The following is a 20,460-nucleotide window of genomic DNA, read 5'->3' on the forward strand; positions in this document are numbered from 1 at the left end:
GTAAGAGGGGTACAAGTCCACACAGTTCTCACCACCAGATCTCCATATCCCATCCCCTCCCCTGATAGCTTTCCTATTCTTTATCCCTCTGGGAGTATGGACCCAGGGTCATTGTGGGGTGCAGAAGGTGGAAGGTCTGGCTTCTGTAATTGCATTCTCAGCACCACCGACTCCACCTCCCTCTGCCACCAAGGCCAACACAGGCAGCCCTCTGCCATGGCCACCCACGGCTGCGGGCCGACTGTCTGTGGCAACTGCTGGGTGCTGCCTACTTCCAGACCCACCTGCCTAGTAGCCAGATGTCACTCCCACCTCCCAGCATCCAGCGAGGCCCCCGATGCCAGGTTGGTCCTATCCTCTCAGCATCACCCTGCCCACCTTCTAGCCCACCCACCACCCACCTGCCAGCTAGGCCCCCACCTGCCACTTCAGCCCGGTTCCAGTTCTGTCCACGCCTGGTCCAGCCTGAGCTCAGTACAGACTGCCCTGCTGCAGCTAGGCCCCAGCCTCTTTGGCTGCCTTCAGGTCCCCAGGTAAGGTCCTGCCACCCACCACCCCTGCACCTTTGTGGAGAATCAAATGTCACAGGAAGACAACACAATTTTCCTGAAACATTGAATCACAACGACAGGTAAAAGTAAACTGCAAATTCAACCAGACTGTCAAAACCTCCTGGTGGAGAACTCAAAACTACGGCCCTAGAGATGCTCACTGAGCTGACGAGAAGCACGGGGACTCGACAAACTCAGAGCGACGGTAACAATGAAAGTGGTGAATTCACAACCTCATTCCGAGGAGTGAAGAGTGAGGTGACAGGGCTGTGGAGCACAGCAAAGGGGATAGATGCCAAGGAGGAGAGTGGAGGGCCAGAAACCAAGGCAAAAGCAGACACCAGAAAAGACTGAAAAGAAAAAAAAACCACTAAATCAAAATAAGATAAGAGAATTATAGCACATAATCAAGGGGAATTACATTTGCATCTTAGGAGTAAAAGAAGAGAGTGAGTGCCAGGAGCCATTTCTCTGCTTGATAGATGATAAGCTTTGAAATAATGGAAGCCCTCAAGACAAGTTTCATTCTCCCCCCTGGGCAGGCCATCTTCCCCTCAGGTAGACCATTTATCAGAAATAGTGACACAACACATAGTTGTGGTAGCAAACATGATTTCATCCATTGTATGTTGCAAGGAACATTCCCCTTTGAAGATTGCTCCCCCTCCTCCTCCTCCAGCACTTCCCCCCCTCCCCAAAGCCTTATAATGCCTGTGAACACAATAAAATTTTGCAACTTGATCAGAAACTTGACTTGCTGTCGTTCTTTCGTGTCTCTTGTCCCTGTCATTCCAGATCTTTTAGGTTCCTAGCCCCTGCTCACCACCCCGCTGGCTGGGGCATCTGGTGCCTGAGTGTGGGGCAAAGAAGCCTTCTGGACCTAGGAACTCCGCTGATCGAGAGGATAGTCCTATCTGAATTCACTGAGTCACCACGGCCAAGGGAGTAATGCAAAGACTCGCAGAGATTGCCACGGAAATACCCGACCGTGAGTCGCATCTGGAGGGGTGTTCACAGCGGCTGAGGTAAGCAAAACCATGGGACATGAATTTAGCAAATAAGATTTATTCATTAAAGGACTCAAGGAGTCACTCAAGACACGAGGAACTAGGGTTAAAAAAGAAAGAATTAAAGAAGTTTTTAGACTATATTGGAAATATTTGCCCCTGGTTCCCCCAGGAAGGCACTATAGATGAGAAACATTGGAGGAGAATTGGTGACTGTCTTGATGACTATCAGTCTTTTGGTCCTGAACGTGTACCTGTTTCTGCCTTTTGTTACTGGAATTTAATTAATGATATCTTAAAAATCTATAATAACCACCCTGATATTAAAAACCTTATTACAGAGGGTGAAAAGGTCCTCTGGCAACTTTCTCGTCTGCCGTCCAGGACAAAGACCCCCATCCCCATGCCCTTCTGTGGTTATTGATCTTGATCCCCAAGTACCCAGTCAAAATAAAAGCCTCCCAGCACCAGATGAAAGTAAAAGCCCTGTTCCCCTCCCTACAGGTCCCACCTCACTTACTTAAGTTCCCTTTATTGACCCTCCTATTGCTAATTCACATGAGGACGAAACCCAGCATTCTTTCCCCCGCCTCTATCCAGTTTTACAAAACCTCCCACAAACCCCCCCCCCTCCTGAAGCACTTCCTGCGGAGGATGAGGCTTTGCTAGAAAAAGAGGCTGCCAAATACCACAATCCTGATTGGTGTCCTCCTCCCTTTAATTCCCCTCCCTATATCCGTGCCCCTGCTCTCCAGCCTGACCCTCTTCTTGAAAATCCCTCTGTCAGGCGGGCACGCTCAGGAGCCCTTACAGGAATTTCCACCCTCTGCAAGGTCCTTGCTGACCGGAGAGAGCAGCTTCAATTAATGAAAGAAATAGCTGAAGTTACAGAAGAACTTACATTTTAGCCTCACCAAAAAACCCAATCCCTAAAACTAAAACTAAGCCATCCAAATCAAAACCGGTTTTGGCTTTCCCTGTTACTCGGAGCCAGGCTCAAACTGGCTAACCCTAACCCCTACGCTCTTCCTTGTCCAGACTGCCTCCCTACACCACTGCCCCTCCGTTTTGTGCTCTGGTCCTTGACTTGGCCAATAATACTGATTAGACCACCAAGGCTAAAACTCAACTAGCATGAAAAACAGCTTCCCTTAGATAATTAATAGAAGAAAAATGAGAACATTTACAATTAGTTAAAAAAAAAAACTGTGGGCTCTTGATTTGGCATTATCTTAAAACTAGCCAGCAAAAAAAAAAGATCCAGCTTTTTTCCCTCTACTCTCAGAAAGCTTTAAACCAGTTCTGAGTTAGATCTTATCTGGCTAGCAAGCTATTTAGAGAAAAAATGAAATCAATCAAACAAGACGTTCTCTTTAACTTAAAAGCTATTAATCAGAGAACCAGTACACACTTTTGATAGAAATTTAATGATTTGTTTCTTTAAAACTGTAAAATGTACCTTAGCCCAGAAAAAGAACTTCCAAAGATTTTTCTCTGCGTGGCGGTAAACTGAGCCCGCCTGTTCCACCCGCACAGCCAATCATGGCACAGAGCTCCTACTCCACAGATTGGCAAACACTTCAGTCAATCATTCTTAGCCACAAACGCCCCTGCTGGGTGGCTGTGAGTTAGAAATCCGAAAGCTGCTTTTCAAAGGGAAAATTTTTCTTTTCACCAAGAATGTATGTTTTAAGACTGTGCTAACCTTGTTTTCATTAATGTGTGTTAACCCCTAAGTAACTAAAGTTTGTTTTAAGTTTTAAATAAGATTTAGTTAAGCTAAATGTGGTTTTAAAGATCCCGACTTATAGAGTTGGCACACCTTTACCAAAGTAAAATATAGTACAGTTTCGTCCTTCTGATAGCTAATATCAGCATCAGTTCATTAGTTAAAAGATTTTCTGAGATCTCTAGGCATGGTAAAATGCCTCTGCAGTCTCTCTCACTCTTGTGAGAATTGTAAATATTACCAGCACCCCAATACCAACTGCCACTGTTTGTTAATTTGTTAATTCCATGCTTGAACTGGCTTTCTAATAACCCAGTCAGTGTAGAGCAGTGGCCTTGCCAGGAAAAAAAAGGGTTAAACATATTCCTGGCCTGATAAAAAATTTTTATTCAACAGATGTGATTCAACAAAATTATTTAGTGTAAAATGGTCATCTAAAAGAAATGTTAACAGTAAAAATTTATTTTAACATTTCAGCTATAAGGTTTATTTTAGCTTGTTAAGTTACCTATCCAAATCAAAGTGAAAGATCAATTAAGTTGTGTACCCACCCTTGTTCATAGCTGCCCTAAGGGTGTGATAGCTTTGTGATAAACAAAGATCCTAACAAACAAAGTTTAACATCTTACTTAAAATTGTTTAAGACTGGTTTGGGTTAATAAAAGATAACACAGTGGTTATGTTAATTATTTACATGCCAGAGGCTTTTGCTCTGGTTTTCCTCTTTATATCTTTCTGCTTTTAAAAATTATCTGGTTTGTTTTAAGACAGTGTCAGAGATTTATTCTTGGCAAATGGTGTTTTTGGTCTGATAGAAGATTTGTTTTGGCAAATCCTGATTTAACAAAATTAATATTTTGAACATTTAAGTTATGAGGTTTTATTTTAGCCTTTTAAGTTGCCATATTAGAGTTCTAAGGAACAAAATCTATTAAGTTTTATATCTATGCTTACTCTTGATAGCCTTGTGATGAGTAAAGATCTTAGTAAACTAAAGTTATAGTATTGTACTTAAATTGTCTAATCAGTTTAAAATAATGCTAAAAATGGTAAACATTTTATCATGTCAACACATTAGGTATTGACTTTCTATAACATATTGGTATATTCTAATAAAGAGCCTTCTAAAATCATATGAAAGAACTCAAGCCAATTCTAACCATTAGATCATCAATTAAGTTGGTACAAGTTCTCTCCCTAAGTAAATAATTATAGGTACATCTGCACATGAAGAACTGACTGCTCATATGGTAAGATTTAACACTAAACATTTTTTCATTTTTTATTTATGGGTGTGTGATTACTCCTAAAGTCATTCATATCCTAAAATTTTTATTTTTTTACAAGCCTCTTAAAATTTTAATGCTTGACCTGCCATAGTGAGAGCAGTTTACTGGCTCCTGCATTGTTTAATTAAGATCCTGCTATTCAGACTTTTAAGATTAATCTCCACTAATAAAAGTCAATGCTCTCTGGCAGATTGATGTAATTCACCTGCCCATGTTTAGTAAACAAAAACTTTTTTTTTTCTCAGTTGGTATTTTTTCTAAATTTATGTGGGCTACAGCTCAAACAAGAAAAACTAAAACCCTTAAGCTCAAAAAAAAAAAAAAGAAGGGGAATGCGCCCCCCAGTATTCAGTTGGCTAAAGTGTCAATGAAGTAACATACTAAACCTTTTTAATATTTACAAAAATTCGAATTGTCCATTTATTGTATCTCATTGACAAAGCCACCCACTCTTCCAGTTAGAGACATATTTCCTTTTTCTCTTTTTCAACACTGAATGTCCATGTTTGTTTTCCTTTTATTATGGTGGATGACATTATTGCTCTTACAAAATACACAGAGTCCCTGTTGGCAAGTCCTTACCACAAAGGACGCCGTGGCAGTATATACTCCAGCTAACCTCACCAGCTTATCCAAGTCTCTTTCTGCTGACCTACCACTGCTGACTTCATCTTTGCATGTTTATTGACTGCTCACTTTTCTCAAAATATTCCTCGATGTTCAAAGAACCTCACCTTAACTTCTAATGTGTATGCACCTCCTCTGTGTTTTGGTACAACACCATCCTATATTTTCATGTCAATTCTTCTCTACCTGGTCCTTGCCTCCTAGTTTTGCTTGTTCCACAGCCGACCCTCTATGAAGAAGAAAAATTTCATCAGTTGGCACTGACCAGAAGACCAGACGTGCTGTGTTTCTTCCCCTGGACATCACATCCACTGACTGCTTCCCTTAGACTTGCTGGTGGCATGCTAGGACACTCTATATATTCCTCCCATGAATTTTCTGACAAATTACAGCAAGTCACAGACTCCACCACAAATAGTCTAGAGTCATTACAGAGACAGATCACATCACTGGCAAAAGTTACTTTACAGAATAGGCGAGCTCTTGACCTTTTGACGGTAGAAAAGGGAGGAACCTGCCTAGCTTTACAAGAAGAATGTTGTTTTTACATTAATGAATCAGGAGTTATAGAAGAAAATGTCATAAACCTACAAACACTTAGTCGAGATTTGAGAAAGAGATATGACCCTTCCTTTACACAATCATGGATGAATTCCCCCTTCTTTACTTGGCTGCCCTCAATTGTAGGACCCTTGATTAGTCTTTTGTTAATGATTACCTTAGGACCCTTTATTTTTAATAAGATTACTGATTTTATAAAACGGCAGATTGACTCCTTGGCATCAAAACCTTTGCAAATACATTATCATGGACTTGATTTGGCTGATAGAGGCCTGGCTGAACCTGAGGATGACAGACCTCCTTTTCGGATGGCATAAAACTCAGAATTATGCATTGAGACATCCAACCTTGGCAGGGCAAGGACACCAGTAAGGGGTGCAAGGCAAAGCACTGCAGGGGGAGGACCCTACATAGTCTGCCTCTGAGTCCCCCGTGAAGCAAACCTGATTTGCATGGAGGTTGGTGTCAGCAACAAAAAATTGTTTCCCTGGAAACTGTGGCTCTGCCTCCCCTCCCCAAAAAGACACCGAGAACCTTATAAGATGCGGGAAGATTGGTTTTTGCACCCACCCCGCGGGAGGAATCGGGTTAATACTTACCCCCTCTGGTTATGCCCACCAAACCTGCTGTTAGGGTCTCTGCTCCTCACCCTGATTGCCAGCCTCAAGTTAAATTATAACGAAGGGATGAGATGCCAGGAACCATTTCTCTGCTTGATAGATGATAAGCTTTGAAACAATGAAAGTCCTCAAGACAAGTTTCATTCTCCCCCCTGGGCAGGCCATCTTCCCCTCAGGTAGACCATTTGTCAGAAATAGTGACACAACACATAGTCGTGGTAGCAAACATGATTTTATCCATTGTATGTTGCAAGGAACATTCCCCTTTGAAGATTGCTCCCCCTCCTCCTCCTCCAGCACTTCCCCCCCTTCCCCAAAGCCTTATAATGCCTGTGTTCACAATAAAATTTTGCAGCTTGATCAGAAACTTGACTTGCTGTCGTTCTTTTGTGTCTCTTGTCCCTGTCATTCCAGATCTTTTAGGTTCCTAGCCCCTGCTCACCGCCCTGCTGGCCGGGGCAAGTGAGAAAGGAGAAGAATTCATATTAGAAAACAGTGTAGCGGAGCCGGGTGGTGGCACACCGGGTTGAGTGCACATGTAGCAATGAGCAAGGACCCGGGTTCGAGCCTCCAGTCCCCACAAGCAGGGAAGAGAAGATTGAGAGGGTGAAGAGAGGTAGAGATAGAGAGAGAGAGAGAGACTGCTTCACTTGCTCTTGATATCTCCCCCTGCAAGTGGAGGGAAAGGGATTTTTGTAAGAGAGACAAACTAGGGGCCAGGTGGTGGCACACCTGGTTGGGTGCACATCTTGCCATACACCAGGACCCAGGTTCAAGCCCCCAGCCCCCACCTGCATGGGAAAAGCTTCACAGGTAGTGAAGCAGTATGGCAGGCCTCCCTCTTCCTCCTCTCTCTACCTCCCTTTCATCCCAATATCTCTGTCTTTATACAATAAATAGAACATATTTTCTAAAAGAGAGACAGATCATCCATGCACGTGTTACACAGAAGAGAAATAGACACCCGGGGACAGGGGCTGATGAGCCCAAATTCAGACAGCGTTGGAAGAACTGGGCAGAGGCCGTGCCAAGTGACTGCTGAGCCAGCCGGCACGAGTTCTCTCACCGCCCCGTGGCAATGCTGTTCTCTACTGTGACCTCAGAAAGGGCTATGAGGTTACAAATATGATGGAGTGGCTGACCAAACAACCCTGGCCATCCTGAGGGCCTAGAGCAACCCAGCCCCCGCCCCGACCAGCAGCCCAAGGCCAGGAGGGTGACTTCAAATTTGCCTGCACCCACTATGATGAGAGCAAAACAGTCAGCAACAAGAACAGCTCAGCTGGGCAGCCCCCCAGCACCCCACCTGCCCCCCACACACACACAATCACTCACACACACACTGGCACTCATACACACACAGGCACTCATACACACACTCACACACACACACACACAAGCACACAAACTCACACACACTCACACACACATGCTGACACACACTCACACACACACTTGCGCACACACACTCACACATGCCCCCACACACTCACACATGCCCCCACACACTTACACGCACGCACACACACACACACACACACAGACACGCCCACTCAGGTTTTGTGCAGGCCTCCAGCCCTGCCTCGAGCATGTGGCCCTGGGGGTGCTGCATGAGGAGCAGGCTGCCGGAACAGATGCCCAGGGGTATCTGTGAAGCAGGGGCTGGGCCTCGACTCCTCCCTTTCCACTGCTGATTCATGCCTCCACTTAGAGAAGTTGCCCACCAGCACACGCTTTCAGCTCCCCAGTGAGTCACTGGCCACGGGACACCGTCAGTCCTTGTAGGCGGGGCCTGTGGGCGACGTGAACCCTCCGTGAGCAGGGGCATGTTGGCGGTAAGTGACACGCCCAGCTGGCTTCGCTGGCTCATCCTTCCAGCAAGAGCTGGCTTGTTCCGGGAAGCACAGCTGTGACTCCTGGGAGACTGGGGTGGGGCTGGATGGAGGGAGAGGAAACCCTGGCTGCTGGGTCTCAGGTCAGCAGGTCAGCACTCTGGAAGCGGTAGCCAACCAGAGGGGCAAAGCACAGACCAGGGCTCCCAGCAGCCAGCAGGAAAGTGCCCACGTCAGGCAGAGGAGGGGGCTGAGGAAGCCCCTCTGCTGAGGAGGGAGTAAGGAGCAGTGGCTCTTTTGATGAAGGAGCTCAAAGGCCCATGGAGGTGTCTTGTGTCTCTGTCCTCCTGTGGATTTATTCGTGGGCCTCCATGACAGCACAGAAGAGGGGAAATACGGCATAGAACAGCTGAGTGCTTCAGCCACCAAGTTGCAGATGCCACCATGACACCATCCTGACCTCCCTGGGCAGACGACCTCACCAGTGTGTCTGGAAACTCCCCTCCCCAGAGCCCTGCCCCACCAGGGAAAGATAGAAACAGGCTGGGGGTGTGGATCCACCTGCCAACACCTGTGTCCAGCGGAGAAACAATGACAGAAGCCAGAGCTCCCACCTTCTGCTCCCCATAAAGAATTTGGTCCAGACTCCCAGAGGGATAAAGAACAGGGAAGCTTCCAATGAAGGGAAGGAGACAGGGAACTCCGGTGGTGAGAACTGTGTGGAATTGTACCCCTGTGATCTTATCGTATTTTTCATCATTATTAAACCACTAATAAAATTTTAAAACAATAGAAGAGATGGGTTATAATCTAGCTGAGTTCTAATCTAACTCAGGAGTCCATCATTTGGATACTCATTTGTCTGCCTGGGCCTTCACTTCTCCACAAGTAACATGAATAGTTTCTTTTCTTCTTTTTTTTTTTTTGTGTGTGTTGTTGAGACCTTATGAATGTGCAATTCTACTCTCCCAGTGATGCCGTTTCATTCATTCATTCTTTTTTTTTTCAATTATTTTTAATTGTCTTCATTTATTGGGTAGAGAGAGAAATTGAGAGGAGAGAGGAAGATAGTGGGAAAGAGAGACAGACAGACCCCTGCAGCCCTGCTTCACCACTTATAAAGCTTTCCCCCTCCAGGTGGGGACCAGGGGCTCGAACCCGGGTGCTTGCACAGTGTAGCATGTGCACTCAACCAGGTGCATCACCACCCTGACCCCAAGGGTTTTTTTTTCTTTAAAAAAAAAATTCAGATAGGCTTAGATAGATAGATAGATAGACAGACAGACACTACGGCCCTGCCCCACTACTTACAGAGCTTCCCCTGGCGCTGTGGTGCTCTCATGTGGTGCTGAGATTCACATCTAAGGATTTACCCTGCTAAGACACGTGCTTTATCAAGTGGGCTATCTCCAGCCCAGATGAAGGGTTTTCAAAGTGGGTTCCAGGAGTCCCAGGATGCTGCAGACCCAGCCAGGAGTTTGCCACTGGGAGAGAGGCTCTCGGACCGGAGCTGTCCAGCAGACAGTGAGCCTCATCAAGCGATTTGGTTTCCTAGTGGCCAGCACGTCTAGATACCTGGGGTGACCCGAGGAATCAGCTTCACAGAGCCTCCTACCAGCACTGGATCTAGAGTGCTCTAGTGACCAGGCTCTTAAACCTACTACGTTGGCTTACATCCTCCTTTCATTCTGCCTTGGCCTCTGCTGGACCATATGCGCGGTCCAGCCCTCAGTTAGAAACAGGTCCTTGTTTGCTGTGAAAGGAGCAGAGGTTGTAGGAATAGATCGACACCTGCTGGATAGACTCGGAGATGACAAAGACCAAGGATTAGGCCCCTGGAAAGCACTGCACCGCCCACAGGAGGGAAGAGGCTGCGGATTCCTTTGGTCTCCTGTGCCCTGGTGTTTCTGTTCTCAGTCCCCCTGAAAATGTCTTTGGATTGTGAACTAGCACAAGCATTTCATTTGTTGTCACATGGTTCGTGGTCACATGACTCCAGAGCCATGAGTGAAGGCTTTTCAAGAGAACGTGTGCAGGTAGGAGAAGCAGGTGAGAGGAAGGTGGGTAGTGGTGCACATGTTACAGTGTACAAGGACCCGGGTTCAAGCCCCCGATCCCCTGAAGAAGAAGAGGAAGGAGGAAGAGAATGAAGAGGAGAAGGAGGAGATGGAGGAAGAAGAAGAAGAAGAAGATTAAGAGCAGATTCCTGGGGTGTGAGTACTGTGAGCTCACAGACTCAGCTCGGGGGAGAGACGAGAGCAGACTGAGAATTCTTTCAAAGACCGTCACTGTGGAGGGGGAGCCGTGCAGAGGACTGGCAGAGGCTCGGTGATGTTTCTGCAGGTGAAGTCGCTGGACAGTGCAGCCTGCGAGACCAGTGTCAGACTGAAGGCAACAGACACTCAAGCAGCAGGAGAGTGGAGCTGGTGAGCAGTGCTCTCGGGAGTCTGTCGGCTTGGCCTCCGCGTCCTGGCAGGAGGATCCATCCCCCAGCCTGTCTCTCTCTTTCCTTAGTGGTCCCCATAAAGAATTTTGCTTCATGGGGCCGCGTGGTGACACACCTGGCTGAGTGCACACATTACAGTGCACAAGGACCCAGGTTCGAACCCATGGTCCCCACCTGCAAGGGAAACAATTCACAAGTGGTGAAGCAGGGCTGCAGGTGTCTCTCTGTCTCTCTTCCTCTCGTCCACCCCTTCCTTCTCAGTTTCTGGCTGTATCTACCCAATAAACAAATAAGTATCTAAAAAAATAATAATAAAAGAATCCTGGGAGTCGAATGGTAGCACATGGCGTAAAGCGCAAGGACTGGTGCAAGGAACCCAGTTCGAGCCCCCGGCTCCCCATCTGCAGGGGAGTCACTTCACAGGCGGTGAAGCAGGTCTGCAGGTGTCTGTCTTTCTCTCCCTCTCTGTCTTCCCCTCCTCTCTCCATTTCTCTCTGTCCTATCCAAAAATGACGTCATCAATAGCAACAACAACAACTACAACAATAAAAAACAAGGGCAACAAAAGGGAATAAATAAATATAAAAAAATTTAAAAAAAAGAATCTTGATTCATATCCACAGAGAGATAAATGTTAGGTGAAGATGACCAGAGGGCTCTGAACCCCCATTCCACCAGGACCTGAAGTGTCTGTCACCAGGAAGCTTGTTTTTATACCGTCACTGAAAGGAAAGCAAATCTGGAAAACACCTGAGGAAGCCAGGCACTTCCATTTTTTAAATATTTATTTATTTCCTTTTGTTGCCCTTGTTGGTTTTTTATTGTTGTAGTTATTATTGTTGTTGTTGATGATGTCATCATTGTTGGATAAGACAGAGAGAAATGGAGAGAGGAGGGGAAGACAGAGAGGGGGAGAGAAAGACAGACACCTGCAGACCTGCTTTACCGCCTGTGAAGCGACTCCCCTGAAGGTGGGAAGCCAGGGGCTCGAACTGGGATCCTTAAGCCGGTCCTTGCTCTTTGTACCAGGTTAGCTTAACCTACTGTGCTACCGCCCAACTCCCAGGCAGTTCCTTTTAATCTCAAAGAGAAGACGATGAAGAAAGAAGTCTACTTGGAAGTACTAATAGGTGTAGGTGTGACTTAGAAAGGAAGTGAAGGCAGAACCATAGGGAAAAAAAATGGCAAAAACCCAATAGATAGATAGAAAGAAATAGATTAGAGATATAAAGTCAACCCATACCTGTGACCTTGTGAGAACTACTGCAGTTTCCAGTGGAAGGGGATAAGGACACAGACCTTTGGTGGTGGGAACAGTGTGGAATTATACCCCTATTATAATCTTATAAATCAGTACTAATTAACCAATACAATAGTTTTTACAAAGAAAGGAAGTGAAGACAGGATCATAGAAAAGAAAAATGGAGAGGGGGGAGTAACAAGCTTGGAAGTCAGGCAGTAGCACAGCAGGCTAAGCCCACGTGGCGCAAAGCACAAGGACTGGAATAAGGATCCTGGTTCGAGCCCCCGGCTCCCCACCTGCAGGGGAGTTGCTTCACAGGCGGTGAAGCAGGTCTGCAGGTGTCTGTCTTTCTCTCCCTCTCTCTGTCTTCCCCTCCTCTCTCCATTTCTCTCTGTCCTATCCAACAATGACGACATCACTAACAACAACAACTACAACAAGCAAACAAGGGCAACAAAAGGGAGTAAATAAATATATATTTTTTAAAAATAAAATAAAGAAATCCAAACTAAAAGAGTATATATAAAAAAAAACAACTAACAAGTGAACAGAACCTTATACAGCCCTAGATGGAGAGCTATAGAATCAGACCAGAAGAAATGTGGATGGGAAGGACCGTGACACTGATGGCCGATGCCCTGAAGAGCCCGGCTAACGTGCACATCTATCTTAACTCGCACAAAAATGTTCTAAAAGGTTAAAGAAATTTTTAAATAAAAAAATTTAGGTGGGGCTCTCCAGAGCCCTGCCCCACTAGAGAAAGATAGAAACAGGCTAGAGGTATGGATCCACCTGCCAACACCCATGCCTAGTGGAGAAGGAATTACAGAAGCCAGAACTCCCATCTTCTGCTCCCCATAAAGAATTTTTCAGCAGAAGGATCCCGGTTTGAGCCCCCGGCTCCCCACCTGCAGGGGGGAAGCTTCACAGGCGGTGAAGCAGGTCTGCAGGTGTCTGTCTTTCTCTCCCCCTCTCTGTCTTCCCTGACTCTCTCCATTTCTCTCTGTCCTATCCAACAACGATATCAATAACAACAATAATAACTACAACAATAAAACAACAAGGGCAACAAAAGGAAATAAATAAATAAATATTTTTTAAAAAAATAATTTTGGTCCACTCTCCCAGTTGGGGGAGAAATGCTAAGAGGAGATGGCCAGAGGGCTCTGAACTCCAACTCCATCAGGACCTGGAGAGAGAGAAAAGGACAAAAGGAAGGACATTCAAAAGTAGTAACTGGTGTAGCTGTGACTTAGAAAGAAAGAGAAGACAGGGCCACGGGGGGAAATGGGCAAATATATACATATATTTGTAGAAATAATAGCCAACCCGTATCTGTTACCTTGTAACAACCACCGCAGTTTCCAGTGGAGGGGGATGGGGACACAGAACTCTGGTCCAGAATTATACCCCTGGTATCTTATAATTTTTGTGGATCAATATTAAGTCACTAGTAAAATTTTTAAAAAAAAATGTGAGTGGGGAGACAGCACACCTGGTAGGGCACATACTTTGGCCATGCTTTGTCGAGGTCTAAGTCGGACACCGCAAAGACGGTGGCGACAGAGGCATCTCAGGTACTGTGGCGGCTCTTCCTCTCTCTCTGTCTCTTTCTGTCTCTCTGTCTCTCTCTGTCTCTCTCAGCCTCTCTCTGTCTCTCTGCCTCTCTCTGTCTCTCTCTGCCTCTCTCTGTCTCTCTGTGTCTCTCTCTGCCTCTCTCTGTCTCTCTCTCTCCCTCTCTCTCTCTCTCCCTCTCTGTCTCTCTCTCTGCCTCTATCTCTCTCCCTCTCTCTCTGTGTCTCTCTCTGCCTCTGTCTCTCTCCCTCTCTCTCTCTGCCTCTCCCTCTCTGCCTCTCTCTGCCTCTCTCTGTCTCTCTCTCTGCCTCTCTCTCTCTTTCTCTCTGCCTCTATCTCTCTCTCTGTCTCTCTCCCTCTCTCTCTCTCCCTCTCTGTCTCTCTCTCTGCCTCTATCTCTCTCCCTCTCTCTCTGTGTCTCTCTCTGCCTCTGTCTCTCTCCCTCTCTCTCTCTGCCTCTCTCTCTCTGCCTCTCTCTGCCTCTCTCTGTCTCTCTCTCTGGCTCTCTCTCTCTTTCTCTCTCTCTGCCTCTATCTCTCTCTCTGTCTCTCTCCCTCTCTCTCTCTGCCTCTCTGTCTCTCTCTCTGCCTCTCTCTCACTCTGCCTCTCTCTGTCTCTCTAGATGAACTGACACACACACTGGAAATCAGTACGATCACACACGCATGACGCCCTAGCACACCCCCCCCCATAATAATGTGCAAATAAATAGAAAAAGGCTTCTAGAACAAGGGCAGACAGAAGGGAAACTGTATACAACTGTGCAATGTATCTGTATTTGAACTGTTATTACACAAGGATTTTTAAAAGTCAAGTTTATAAAGTGAAAATGTTACAGTTCACTAAGGGTGGTGCCTGGCTAGAGGGAGCCGTGCTTTGGTAAGTCGAGTACAGCCTAAGTTCATGGCGCTCATCAAGTCCTCCAGGGGCTCATCTGATGCAGTGGCCACAGACGTCCAGCTTTCACCCCGGAAAACTCCCAGCCCCTGTACAGACATGACGAGGCCCGACCTCTAAAGCAGGGTGAGCCTGTGTCTTCACTGTAGAGGTGACAAGGGCTTCTCAGTAGATGGCAGTAGGAGGCTGCACATCTCCCCCCTCTCCAAACTGAAGCTGCCGACTTCTGAAGCTGTGTGTGTTGGGTGAGGGTGGGGGGGCTTCAGGACCCTTCAGGTCCAGGAACTTCCCTCTCTCCCAGGCAGCACGTCGACTCAGACTCACAAGTCTATCTCGTGTCTTCCTAGTGTTTCTTTTCAAAATAACAACTGCCACGTGTTGAGGAGAACAAAAGTCCCAGGAATGATCCCATCCCTGCTCCAGCTGCGAGAGAATGACCTGCCTCTCCGAAAACTCCTGGCCCCAGAAATATGGAGGAAAAAAGACATACGTGGTTCCCTGTGGCAACCCCTCCCTGTAATTGACGATTTCCTGCTTCTGCAAGCAGGCTTCCGGCTCAGCCCAAAGACCCTTCCATCTTGAATGGCCAAGCTATTTCTGTTTCTGCATGTCCTTTTTTTTTTTGCTTCTATTCCCACCCTAGATTCAGCATCACCACCCTGCAAATCTCCTGCCTTGAGGCAGATAAGTACACAGGCTTTACTGTTGTGGGGTCTCAGTCTTAGGGCGAATACAGGCATTTCTCCTCCGAATCTCTGAGCGCCACTTGGTTCGTGCTGGCCTGCAGTTCCTACAGCATCATGGCAGAGTAGCCACCACTGACCTCCTACCACCACAGATCCATTCATCTCCTCAAAGAGGGGCAGAGGAGGGGGCAGTCCCATCTGACAGCTGAGGAGCTGAGGCAAGTGGTTTCCGGACCGGCCACAGTTACAGGACTGCCCGTGGCCACTGCAGGTACGTTCACAAGACAAGCCTCTGGGCTCGTGGCTCCCCATCTTCCTCCACTACACACAGAATCACTTGGAAGGAGAGGAGAAGGAACACGTTTTCTTTCTATTTTGTTTTTTAGAAACAAATATTTCGGGGGCCAGGTGGTTATGCTACTGGTTAAGCACACACACTACAGTGCATAAGGTCCCAGGTTTAAGCCCCTGCAGCTCTCCACCTACGGCTTCACGAGTGGTGAAGCAGGGCTGCACGTGCCTCTCTGTCTGTCTCCCTCTCTATCTCCCTCTCCCCTTCTCAATTTCTCTAATGTCTCTTTCTCAGTGTCTCTAATAAGCACGTAAATAAAATATTTAAAAAAAAGAAACAAATATTTTTAAATCCCTGAGGTCCGGGTTCACACCTCAGGCCACTGAGACTGGAGTCTCTTTTTTGAGAACCAGCCATTGTGTGGCTCAGGATCTAGTCCAGATTGAAACCCACTAATTCTGACGTGTGTTTCCGGCTCCCAACCCCAGTCAAAGCCTCCACTCAACTCCTGGATCATTTTTGTGAACCTTGCTAAGTGTATGGGAGTTAAATAAATATCCTTTATTTTTTTGCCTCCAGGGTTATTGCTGGGGCTAAGCAGTGCCTACATTATAAATCCACTGCTCCTAGAGACTATTTTTTTCCTTTTTGTTGCCCTTGTTTGTTGTTGTTGTTTATATATATATATTATGATTTATTTATTCCCTTTTGTTGCCCTTGTTGCTTTTTATTGTTGTTGTTATTGATGTCATCGTTGAATAAGACAGAGAGAAATGGAGAGAGGAGGGGACGACAGAGAGGGGGAGAGAAAGACAGACACCTGCAGACCTGCCTCACCGCCTGTGAAGTGACTTCCCCTGCAGGTGGGGAGCCGGAGGCTCAAACCGGGATCCTTACGCCGGTCCTTGTACTTCGCACCACATATGCTTAACCCACTGTGCTACTGCCCAACTCCCTGTTGTTATTATTATTATTATTATTTCTGTTGTTGTTGGATTGGACAGAGAGAAATGGCGAGAGGAGGAGAAGACAGAGAGGGGGAGAGAAAGACAGACACCTGCAGACCTGCTTCACCGCCTGTGAAGCGACTCCCCTGCAGGTGGGGAGCCAGGGCCTCGAACCGGGATCCTTCCACTTTGTGCCATGTGCGCTTAACCCTCTGTGCTATCCCCCGACGCCCTGACAAACATTCTATGATGGCGTGCTGCCCGCACTGGTTCATGCTCCCTCCTGCCTAGTCCTGCTGTGTTCCTTTTCCCTCCCGTCACTTGTTCACAGCCCTCCCACAGCCCACCACACTCTCTGACACTTCTTTCTCGCCAGTGTGTCTGACACATGTTCCAGCGTGTCAGGGCAACACCAGCCTGCTTTCCGCCAGGCATCATATGGGCACAGAGATAAGCAATGCTGGTTCAGAATGCTCCAGGCTGGCGTGTTCAGCGCCCGGCGCGATAGCTCACCGTCTGCACACGCCGTAGCTCTGCTCTGCATGGGAAGCACAGTGTGTGTCCGTCATCATCCCATCACGTGACCCCTCTGACCGCCTCACCCTCCCCACACCATTTCCTTCTGGAATCCACTCCAGACCTCGTACTTGAGAATTCAGTGCTGTGTCCACTGTGCCACCTCCCAGGTCCCCCATTTCCTTCTGGTAACCTCTGTCAGGCTCTTAGCCTAAGAGTTTGCTTTGTGGTGCAAAACACAAAGGATGGAGTAAGGATCCCGGTTCGAGCCCCTGGCTCCCCACCTGCAGGGGAGTCACTTCACAAGCAGTGGAGCAGGTCTGCAGGTGTCTGTCTTTCTCTCCCCCTCTCTGTCTTCCCCTCCTCTCTCCATTTCTCTCTGTCCTATCCAACAGCAATGACAACAACGATAAACAACAAGGGCAACAAAAGGGAAAAAATAGCCTCCAGGACCAGTGGATTTGTAGTGCAAGTCTCTGCACTTTGCACCATGTGCGCTTAACCCACTGCGCTACTACCTGCCTTCCTATTATTATTATTTTTACCCAAAGCACTGCTCAGCTCTGGTTTATGGTGGTGCAGGGGATTGAACCTGGGACTTGGGAGCCTCAGGCATGAGAATCTCTTTGCATAACCATTATACTGTCTACCCTGCCCCAAGACTTTATTTTTAACTACTGATAGGAGGGAGAGATGGAGAGGCACATAGCAGAACATTACTCTGACACATGTAGTGCTGGGGATCAAACTCAATACTTCATATTTTCAAGTTCAGGGCTATAGCTATTGCACAACCTCTCAGGCTACCTGAGCGCTATTTTCTTCTGTTTTCTTTTTTAAAATTTTTTTATTGGGAGTTGGGCTGTATCAGTGGGTTAAGCGCAGGTGGAGCGAAGCACAAGGACCGGCGTAAGGATCCCGGTTCCAGTCCCCCAGCTCCCCACCTGCAGGGGAGTCGCTTCACAGGCGGTGAAGCAGGTCTGCAGGTGTCTGTCTTTCTCTCCCCCTCTCTGTCTTCCCCTCCTCTCTCCATTTCTCTCTGTCCTATCCAACAACAACAGCAACAACAATAATAACAACAAGGCCAACAAAATGGGAAAAATAGCCTCCAGGAGCACTGGATTCATAGTGCAGGCACCGAGCCTCCGTGATAACCCTGGAGGCAAAAAAAAGGAAACAAAATGAAATAAAATACAAGACATGGATATTATAAAGAGAGAGAGAATACTCTGATGGAAAGAAAAAAAATGACTGTCTAATAGTTTAATAAAAGAAACTCTAACTCAACAATCTCACCCTTCTTCAGATTGTGAAGAGGGTTACCACACAGTGCCCACCCCCAGGGAGTCAGTCTCATCTGCTGTGTCTTGCACCCTCCCTTGATCCTGGTCTCCCCCACACTTCCCCATTTGGGGACCTCAGTTCTGCTTCACCGTGTGTGCGGTATGGTGGTGTGTGTGTGTGTGTGTGTGTGTGTGTGTGTGTGCCTAACACCTGTGGTCCACTTAGATCACACCTCACCAGCAGAGTTCTCAGCCTACTTTTCAAAGCACAAGGCTGATGGTAAACAAGACACAGGAAAAGGGGGATGTTTAGGAGGGGAAAAGCAGTGTCAGTCAGCAAGAATTAGGTCAAACCAAAAACCTAGCGGAAGCATCAGAGCTGATAGCACAAACCCTGGGTTGACAGGAGGCAACTACCTTCCTTAAAAAGTGGCAACATCTGCCTTCAAAATTCTTCTCTCTCCCCATCCTCACTGCCTCCATTATGGCAAGGTTAACCCAACTAACTCTACTTTAAAAATTCAGAAAGAAAGAAGAAGAAGAAAAAAATAGGACACTATTTAATACAATGATGGAATAGAAAGCCCAGTGACTAAGATGCACTAAGACAAAAAAGAAAGTGTCCTTCCAAACAGCTCAGCACCTGGTAGACAGCAATGCCCTTCTCACTGGGCATGCACTGAGAATCGTAGACTTCAGTGTTTATTTACATGCAACCTATGTGAGTGTGTGTGTGTGTGTGTGTGTGTGTGTGTTTCAAATCTCTCCCAATATATTTGATAATTATTTCTATATTCCAGGTTTTTTTATTTATAAAATGGAAACATTGACAAGACCATATTTCCACACACTGCCCACCCCCAGAGCTCCATATCCCATCCCCTTCCCTGATAGCTTTCCTATTCTTTAACCTTCTGGGAGCATGGACCCAGGGTCATCATGAGGTGCAGAAGGTGGAAGGTCTGGCTTCTGTAGTTGCTTCCCCGCTGAACATGGGGGCTTGCAGGTCAATCCATACTCCCAGCCTGTCTCTCTATTTCCCTGCTGGAGTAGGGAACTGGGGAGTTAGGACTCCAGGACACATGGTGGGATCCTCTGCCCAGGGAAGTCCGTTTGACATCATGGTAGCATCTGGAACCTGGTGGCTGAAAAGGAGTTAAGATATAAAGGGCTTTATGCTTTCATTTCCCACATTTCAATCTGTCTGACACTTCACATAGATGTGGTCTTGTAATGAAGTGACATATCTGACAGTTTCCAGGATCTCTTAGCAATTGGGACTGTGACACTGAACCTTTGGGCCCCAAGCTCCGAATACCCTGTTGCTCTTCTTCCGATCGCGGCCCAGGGCACCCAAGCAGCTTAGCCGATGGAGTCCTGCCCTCGGCACTGCTGCCATCTGGGTAGCTTTTCTCTCTGTGGTAGTGTTTCCAGCTTGGCAACGTCCCTGGCTAACCTTTACCCAGCAGATGTCTGCATCTCTCCGCTGACATGACCGAAGATGTCCCTGGGTACTACCAAGGTACCCCCAGTTAGAGCCTCTCATCTACACATGCCCCTGACTCCCTGCTCTGGAAGTTGTCTACACTTATTGTTCCTGGAGCCACAGTGGCCATGTGGCAGGGTGACAACTGATGCCACGGAAGAACTGAAGCTGATAGCGGAGCTAGAAAGGGACTTGAGTTTTTTTTTTTTTATTTCTTTATTGGGGAATTAATGTTTTACATTCAACAGTAAATACAATAGTTTGCACATGCATAACATTCTCCAGTTTTCCATATAACAACACAACCCCCACCAGGTCCTCTGTCATCCTTCTTGGATCTGTATTCTCCCCACCCACCCACCCCAGTCTTTTGCTTTGGTGCAATACGCCAAGGGATTTGGGTTTTGACAGCACTGCCAGGTTGCTGCACCGACCGTCACATCACCTTCCTGGGAAGGACCATTGTCTCCCCGTGACCTTCGCCACTTTAGTCTTATGCTCAGCCCCTTGTCCCCAGAGCATTCTGGCGAGTCAGGGTTCACCGGCTCCTCTGCCGAGGGTCCTCCACTTATGCTCCACTCGGGAGGCGTCTCAAAGGCTTTCGCCTGGCTGACAAGCCCTGTGCCCGCCTCTGCCTCTTCATTCTCCCGGGCTCCTGCCAGCACATTAGAGTTGGGGTCCTCTGAACACAGCTTTCTGCCTCCTGCTTTTCACATGAGCTGGTTGTCTCCTTGTTTGCTTCTTCCTGTCTGTGCCCTCTCCCCCGCTCTGCTCAGCCCACATCCTCTCTTGCAGGATGTCTCCCCCAAGTCTCCAAGCAACAGGTTTGACACAAGTTTCAGAAACTGTCCGACACTGCTCTGTTGAGTGAGC

This window comes from Erinaceus europaeus, chromosome 12 (genome assembly GCF_950295315.1).
Source record: "Erinaceus europaeus chromosome 12, mEriEur2.1, whole genome shotgun sequence".
Classification (NCBI taxonomy): Eukaryota; Metazoa; Chordata; class Mammalia; order Eulipotyphla; family Erinaceidae; genus Erinaceus; species Erinaceus europaeus.